This window comes from Galeopterus variegatus, unplaced genomic scaffold, assembly GCF_000696425.1.
Source record: "Galeopterus variegatus unplaced genomic scaffold, G_variegatus-3.0.2 Scaffold681, whole genome shotgun sequence".
Lineage (NCBI taxonomy): Eukaryota > Metazoa > Chordata > Mammalia > Dermoptera > Cynocephalidae > Galeopterus > Galeopterus variegatus.
This window is the reverse complement of record NW_007726792.1, coordinates 498,157-506,146: the sequence shown is the minus strand read 5'-3', so window position 1 is coordinate 506,146 and position 7,990 is coordinate 498,157.

Genomic DNA, 7,990 nt, shown 5'->3' with positions numbered 1-7,990 from the left:
TCAATGCCAGAGGTGGAATTTGAGCCCAGGAATTCTGCCTTGTAATCCATGTCCTTAAGCAGCACACTACACTTTCTTTCAGATGATAGCAGGAAGTGCAATGTGGAGGACAAAGTCACCTTAGCCTAGGAGTAAAGGCATCTGAGTTCTGATCTTGGCTTCTACACCTATTGCCTGGGAGACTTTGAACACATTGATTAATCTCTTTGAATCAGTTTCCTGTACTAGAAAACAGGAGAGTAAAATGATATTTGAGGCTCTCTTCAGCTCTGACATTTTACAGTATCATCTATCTGAAAGATTCCTGGAGAGACCATGGGCCTTTTGGAGAGAAGCAAATCATACAATGAGGACAAAGGTTGAGGTACAGATTGGGGAGGAGCCCAGAGAGGGTGGTGAGAGCAGGATGGGGGTTGTTGTGGGGGATGGAGAGGAGGGCGAGTGGGAGAAGAAGAAAAGGAGATGGATCCAGACCTCCACCCTTGCCTCTTCCCATCTGCTCACCCCCTTCCTGGACCCCCGGAGCCAGCCTATCATGTTACATGCAGGAGGAGGCTGATTTCTATGTGTTAAGTTTTCTAATTGACCCTGCTTCTGGGAATTAGTTTGAGAGCATTTCTACTTATTCCCAAGGCCATGGTTCCTGTGTGAGACTCTGGGGAGGCAGTTTCTCTACCCAGAGCTGGCTAATTGTTCACCCACCGTGTCCATTCCCTGCTCGTGAAAATCACACCAGGCTCTTCCACATGGACACCAAGAGTCAGTGAAGGGCAGTCATGTGGCCTTGGGAGCCCTCACAGCTGAGGGGAGGCTGGGAACTGCCTTTTATCATTAACTCATTGACAGGGACACAGGGAGAGGGGGTGTTAAAAAATAACTTAGAAATTTGACATGAGTAATATATGCTAATTTTAGAAAATTCAGATAAAGAAAGAGGAATAAGGAAAAAAAAAGCCACCTATAATTCCTTAATCCACAGATCACTATTATTAATATTTTCAGAGTAATTCTCTTTAGAATTTCTTTGGATCTCTCTCTTTCTCTGTATGCATGATTTGTATGTACGCAATATGCTTAAATAACGTGTATACATACACAGACTCATAGATAGGTTCCACTCTTTATCTAGATTTTAAAATTTCACAATGTATCATAAACATTTCCCATGTTACTCAACATATTTTATCACCTTTAATAGAGGCATAACTAGCCATAGGAGATTGTTTACCATGTTCATTGTTTACACAGTAAATATCACATCATAAACACGTTTCTGATTATTTCCTAAGGAAATTTTTGAAATGAATATGCCCCAGTGGTTTTCAGAAGATGATAAAATCCTTAATGCTGTCTTCATCATTATCAACAAACATTTATATAGTGCCAATAACATCAATAACTACTTTTTAATTGAATGCCTGACATAGCACCAACACTCTCTGTGTTATCTTATTTAATTTTCCAGAGAGGTTTGTAGCTATTTGGCTCATGTATGCCCATTTTACAGCTGTGAGAACTGAGGCCTTTTGAGGTTAAATGACTTGCCCCAGGTCACTCAACTGGGAAGCTCAGTGACTTGAAGCAGGGCTGTGTCCCTCTCCACTGTGCCATCCTCCCTGCTGACCAAAGGCTGTGGGGAGGGGGCATGATTTGGGTCTCAAACACCATGGATGGGAGACTGGTGCCTACAAATGGACAGGAGATTGACATCTGCCAAAGGAGAAGCTGGATGGTGCACGTCTGGGGCTCTGCAGGCGAGGTGAACTGGGGCCCCAGAGCAGCCTTCCTGGAGCTGAGCCGTGAAGCACGAGGACAGGGGACAGGGAGCTCGCCAGACAGGGGCACAGTATGAGCAAAGGAGTGAAGCCAAGGAAACCCGACATTCCTCCGCTCACAGTCCCCTGCACTGAGATCACCTTACAAGAGGCTTGTTCTAGCACCTTCGCCAGATATTGACAGTGCGTGTGCAGTATCACGGAGAACCGCGGTAATAATGGAAATTTAATTTTCTTTTAAGCTCCCATATATGTTTAAATAATTTCATTACAAAGTTAGAAATAGCTTTCTGATTTCTTTTTTTTCCTCAAAATGCTAATAGCCTATTTGACTGATTATAGGAATGATAACTATTCATTGTAAAAAAAAAATACTTTTGCACAATACAGGGAAGTATAAAGACAAAAGAAGGCCCCCCGCCCCCCACCTCCCTGAGATAAGGACTCTTAGGGTCTCCGTGGCCACCTTCCAGACTCTCTCCGGGTCTATAGATGTGCAGGGCATTTTCGTTTACTCTTTTACATAAATATACTATTCTGTTGCATGTTTTCTTCCTCAACAATCTGTCTTGGACACCTTCCCCTGTCATTATGTATGGATTTCCCTCAAATGTCCAGTGCATAAAACGTTCATTAAAGTGCACAGAAATTGGGGTTTGATTCTCCTAGATGAGGGTCTTTGAACTTCCCTAAATGACACGGGCTTCGCAAGCCGTGGTGGCCCATGAACAAGGGATTTTCTGTTTATTTTTTTTCTGTTTACTTTTTTATTATTCAAATTTTCAAACTTTTAAAAGTAGAGAGAATAGTAAATAAACTCCCAAATATCCTTCACTTGGAGTCAACAATTATCAGAATTTTTCATGTTTCCTTTGTTTATTCCTTTTCTATTTTATTTTTTCTTTTGCTAAAATATGTTAAAGCAAATTCAGTTATCTTGTCATTTTACCCCTGAATCTTTTAGTTTGCATCTCTAGGGGAGAAGGCGGGGATGGTATTTTCATGTGCAGCCACAATGCCAGTACCATATGCAACAAAACTGACCTCGGTTCCCTGGAATCATCTGGTCAATTATTAGATTTCCCTGATAGTGTCAAAACTGTGCTTCTTAGAGTTGTTTTGTTTGAATCAGGTACTTAACAGGGAGAATACTTTTCATTTGATTGTTGTGTTTCTTGTTTGTTTTCTAGAGCAATCCCCAAGTAATATTAACTCACAGAGTGAGACAGTAATTTATAATTTTGATTATACTTCAACCCTCTGGTTACAGCAAGGGGAAAGTCTCAGCTTGTTGGGCGTAGGATTTTAGCACCTCTCTAGAACATGTCTAATATCTCTCCTGCCTTTTTAAAAAATACTTTTCTTTCCCTCCCCCTCTCTCTTCCTCTCTTTCTCTTTCTAAGTAGCCTTCAGGCTCATAGTGTTAAACAGGCAACCTCATCAAGCTAGATTTTAATAATGTTATTTTTTTTCCATGTGGTTTCTAATATTATTTTATTTTTCTTTATGGCAACTGACACTAATATTTTATTTAGGGTAGTATAGTTTTTTTTTCTTTTAAGAAAATACATTTATTTGATTAAAACAAATGGATTAATTTAAAGAAAAACCATGGAATGAATGACACAGAAATACAGCAACCCTTCTAAAAAGTGGTTTGAGGATGGAAGAGCTCCTTTGCTCATCCTCTTTTGAAGGGCATTTGGAGTGTTTCTAACTTTTCCCTACTAAAATCAGTGCTGTAATAAATAATCTTACCCATATACCTTGTGCCCCTGTCTGATTGTTTTCTTAGGATATATGTTTTAGAAGTAGAACTGCTGATTTTAAAGAATATGAATATCTTAAAAAGCCATAGCTTCTTAACCAGAGGATGCCATATTTAATGTTTTGTGTTTATTTATCGGTGACTCAGAGCTGTATTGAGAACATCAACAGTTGTGCAGTGATGTCTCCAGGCTTCCTGTACTTTTTCGTATGTCCCCAGGCCATGATAGTGGGGCTTTGTGCCTCCTGCTTATCAGAGTGTTTCTGTCTCATCCTGGAAAGCTGGGTCTTCCTGTTCTCCCACCTGCTTTTAATTTGTTACCTCTCAAGTGCTGTGAGCCATGAAGCTTGTTTTGATTGTACCTAAATTAAGAGCAAATAGGTTCTGAGTGAGGGTCTGGTGGGACAGACATGAGGCAAGTGTCTACACAGGTCCTGTCCCTTTATCCCACCTCCTTTTGGCTTCTTCGTGTTTCACAGCTCTAGGACTGTCTGAAGGGTCAGCTGGTGATGATAATGGGAGGTGCTGCTACTTAGGGCAGGTAAAGAGACAGATGAGAGTGCCATGGGTCCCTTGCATTCCCAAAGAGATTTTTCAGGACACAGTGTAGATTTCCCTCATTGCCTCCTCCATCCTTACAGCATTCATTTGGATGTAGGTGGAGTCAGCACTATGACCTTTGATATGTGGAAAAGGGATCGGTGGTTTGGAGAGGCCCAGTGGTTTTCCAGAGTCCACACAGCTGGCTTACCTCAGAGCTGTGACTGAAATCCAGGCCTGGTGACGTCTGTGCTCTGTCTGCTTGCCTGCTCACAGCCTGGGCCACAGGCACCTGGGGGGCTCTGAATGGTGCGTGTCTATGGCAGGAGGGCTGCCATGACAGGGAAGATTCCTCTAACAGCAAAGAAACTCATCGCCAGGGCACTTGCCCTTCCCAGGAGGGACCAGAGTGTGGACAAGAACAAGGGGGTAGGGACAAAGCTGGGAATGTGCCTGTGAGGGGCGAGGCTCTCACGTAGCTCAAGATGTCCTCAGCCAAAAGGACAGCTGGGCAGGAGTGGGGGCCAAGGACGTGCAGTCCTCATGAGCTGTGTGGGGAGGAGCAGGCCCCAGGAGTCCCTGAGCTGGGCTCTGGAGCCTCTGTGGCCACGTGCCCTGGGCCAGGAAACACCCCATCCCTGAGCGTCGGTGGAGAAGAGGGCTCAGACCCGCATCGGGGGCCTTCCAGCTGCGATTCTGGGGAGGCCAGCCTCCCTCTGCACCTCTCTGGGCACATCGCTATTTAAAACAGCTCTGGGATTTTTTTTTCTCTTTTTTAATTCTTAAGATTTAATTTGAAGTGTTCCAATGCCAACATTTTTCTAAACAACTGAACAGAATGATCTTGCGTGTCCAGCTGTAACCTCCTGCTGTGCTTTCGCTCTTGGTTCATGGCACTTCCCCAGCCCCCACCAACACTAACTAGCTTCTTGGGAGACACCCTTGGATACTACTCCCTCCTCCTCACCTTCACCATGATGCAGCCCACTGCCTCGGTTTCCCGTTTAGTCCCCCTACCACCATCCTGCCCCTGCACTTTTGCTGTGGCCCCCTGTGTTCTCTCTTGTCCTCAGGCCTCTGCCCAGGCTGTCCCTCTGCCTGGAGTGCTCTTTCTGCCCATGTCGGCTTGGAGCCATCGGGCTCATTCAGTAAGACTCAGCTCAGAGGGCCTCAGTGGAGCCTCATCCGGCCACCCTGCCCCGAGTCACTCCTGTGTTCCTGCAGCTGCTCCCAGGCCCTCTCACATCGTTCCTCCCTGGTCTGGGTAGATCTCAGGCTTTTCAGGGTGTGGGATTCAAAATCCACCCTAAATCCCAGACGCTTTGTGTTTCTAGGAGGCCCAGGCTCAGTACACACTTGTGGAAGGAACAAATGAGTCCCTGCTGCAACTGCGGCCCAGTGCCAGGGAGCTTGGACTTGTCACCTTGTCCCTATGCACATCTAGAACCTACCATGTTGATCTCTAAATTCTTTGACTGCAGCTTTACAAGCATAAAAATTATTTTTAAAAATTAGAATTATACAAAAGCAGATGCATTTATACTGAGATTACTCCATCATGCCAATTTAATGGATTATTTTTCTACAGAACACGATTAAACAGGTCCTGATTTTCTACCATCTTCATCAGTATCAATGATTTTCTAAGTATATTTTAGAGTTTTTTGGCCCTTATTAAATTTTACAAACTATAACGGTTTCTGTTTGGACTTTTCTTTTATGGATGTTACTTCTACCAAACCCAGGTTTTCTGGAATGAATTTTGTGCTAAACATTTTATCATGATGATTTCAATCTTCTGGTAATTCCAAAACTACAGTAAAATTTAACATGTCCAGTTTGAATGGTTGTCAGTTGTATTTTGTGTAGATTACTTTTACTGGTAACAATTGATTAGCCTTTCCAGCCTGTCTTAGTCCAGGTCCCCCAGCAGCAGCCTCTGGGAATAGTAGCTTGAATGCAAGCAGTTGCTTTGGATGTGATCTTAGACTGCAACAGGTGGGCTGGGGAAGTGAGACAGGGAGGGAAAGGAAACCAAACAACGCAGTGTGTCACCTTAGAGCAGGTTGTTGTTGCAGGCACTTGGAGCTCAATCCTGCTGGAGACCTTAGGAGACAGGGTGAACATGCCTCTGAAGGTCCCCCCAAGGGTGAGGAAGCTGGAGCATTCACCCCCCAATTCCCACTGGGCATTGGCTGAGGGCTGCTCCTGAGACATTCACCTACCAGCACTTCTGGCCTGTTCAAGGCACTGTCCAGGAGAGAGCCCTCAGACAGACAGCCTTGGGTGCTTGCAGTGGGGAAACGCAGCTGTAGCATTCACCCCCCAATTCCCACTGGGCATTGGCTGAGGGCTGCTCCTGAGACATTCACCTATCAGCACTTCTGGCCTGTTCAAGGCACTGTCCAGGAGAGAGCCCTCAGACAGACAGCCTTGGGTGCTTGCAGTGGGGAAACACAGCTGCGCTTGCAGTGGGGAAACGCAGCTGTGTCCTGGAAAGGTAAGCACCGAGGAGGTGTGGGAGGGGCTGCTCTAAGGCCTCAGGGCCTTTGCACTTACTGTTTCTCTGCTTGGAGCAAGCTTCTCCCTGGTTCTTTGAAGGTCTGGCACCTCATCTTTTAGCTTTCAGCCCAGAGTCTCTTCCTCAGACAGATCCTTTCTAAATTACCACCCACCTCTCAGAACACTCTCTAATATTATCTTGTCTATTTCTTTCGTAGCCCACGTCATAATCAGAAATTAACTTTGGTGTTTGCTCATTTGCAGGTGCTGCTCTGTCTCCAGTGCCTAGAGAAGATCTGTTGCATGGTTGCTCCTCGATAACTGTTTTTTCAAGTACTGCATAAATATACTCCCTTGTCATATTCATCCCCACACACACGTGTCTTGTCATCTGCACCCCAGCCAAATGCAAACGTGCCTCCACTGTTACCCCCATAATTACTACCAGATAAGGGCAGGAAAGACAGAGTTCGGGGCATGGGAACATGAAGATGCTTCTCAGTTTTTCATACACATGGGCTAGATATTTGCTCATCCGGAAAGTCTGAAGTCTATATGTACGTGTGTTGGAGGGACATGTGGTATTGATATCCCAGCAGGGTAAGGGACGGGATGCCTAATATTGATGAAAATGGTGAAGCTTGTGAGTTCCCTGAATGATTACATATTTTTACTTCTGACGTAAAATACAGATCCCTTTTGACAGCCCACTTGTAGGTATTAAACAGACAAGAGCCCAGTGTATGTCCTTCAAGATAAATTTCATGTCATCTTTTAGAACGCAAAGAGGTTTATTCCATTTTTTCAAAAATCTGCAGGGTATCCTGCTTCTATTTTTTAAAAACTATATTTAGTTTGCTTTGAAGATGAATAAAACTGAGATGCTATTATGTTCCTCTCCTACTTTGCAGCATCCAGAAATTCCTTTCCTATTAATACTCTGGAGAAACAGATTTCTTTGATTTTTTTTTTCAGTTTAGAAGATCAAAAGCTGCCAGAAATTATTTCAAAAGAAAAATAAATCTCTGAGAAGTTGGATTTGAAATTCCAAGGGGCCAGTGCCTGCGTCCACTGTGCTGGGAATCATGTAATGAGAAAGTTGCTCTAATCATGGCGTTGGCTTTCTTTCCGCCTTCCTGCTGCTCCTGGGAAGCCCCACCTTAGCCTCCGCCAGCTGCTTTCTCTTGTGAAATCATAAAAATATTGGGCCCCAAATGAAATTTCTTTTAAATTTGAGCAGGCAGAATCATTTCCCAAAGACAGTAGTTAAATGACTGTTAGTATCAGGCAAAACCCACTTCTTTCTTGGAGATGAGCACTCAGATTGTAGAACATTTCAAATGAAGGATGCAGTTTTCTTTTAGGGTCTGAACATACACACATACACATCATATTTATATTTCAA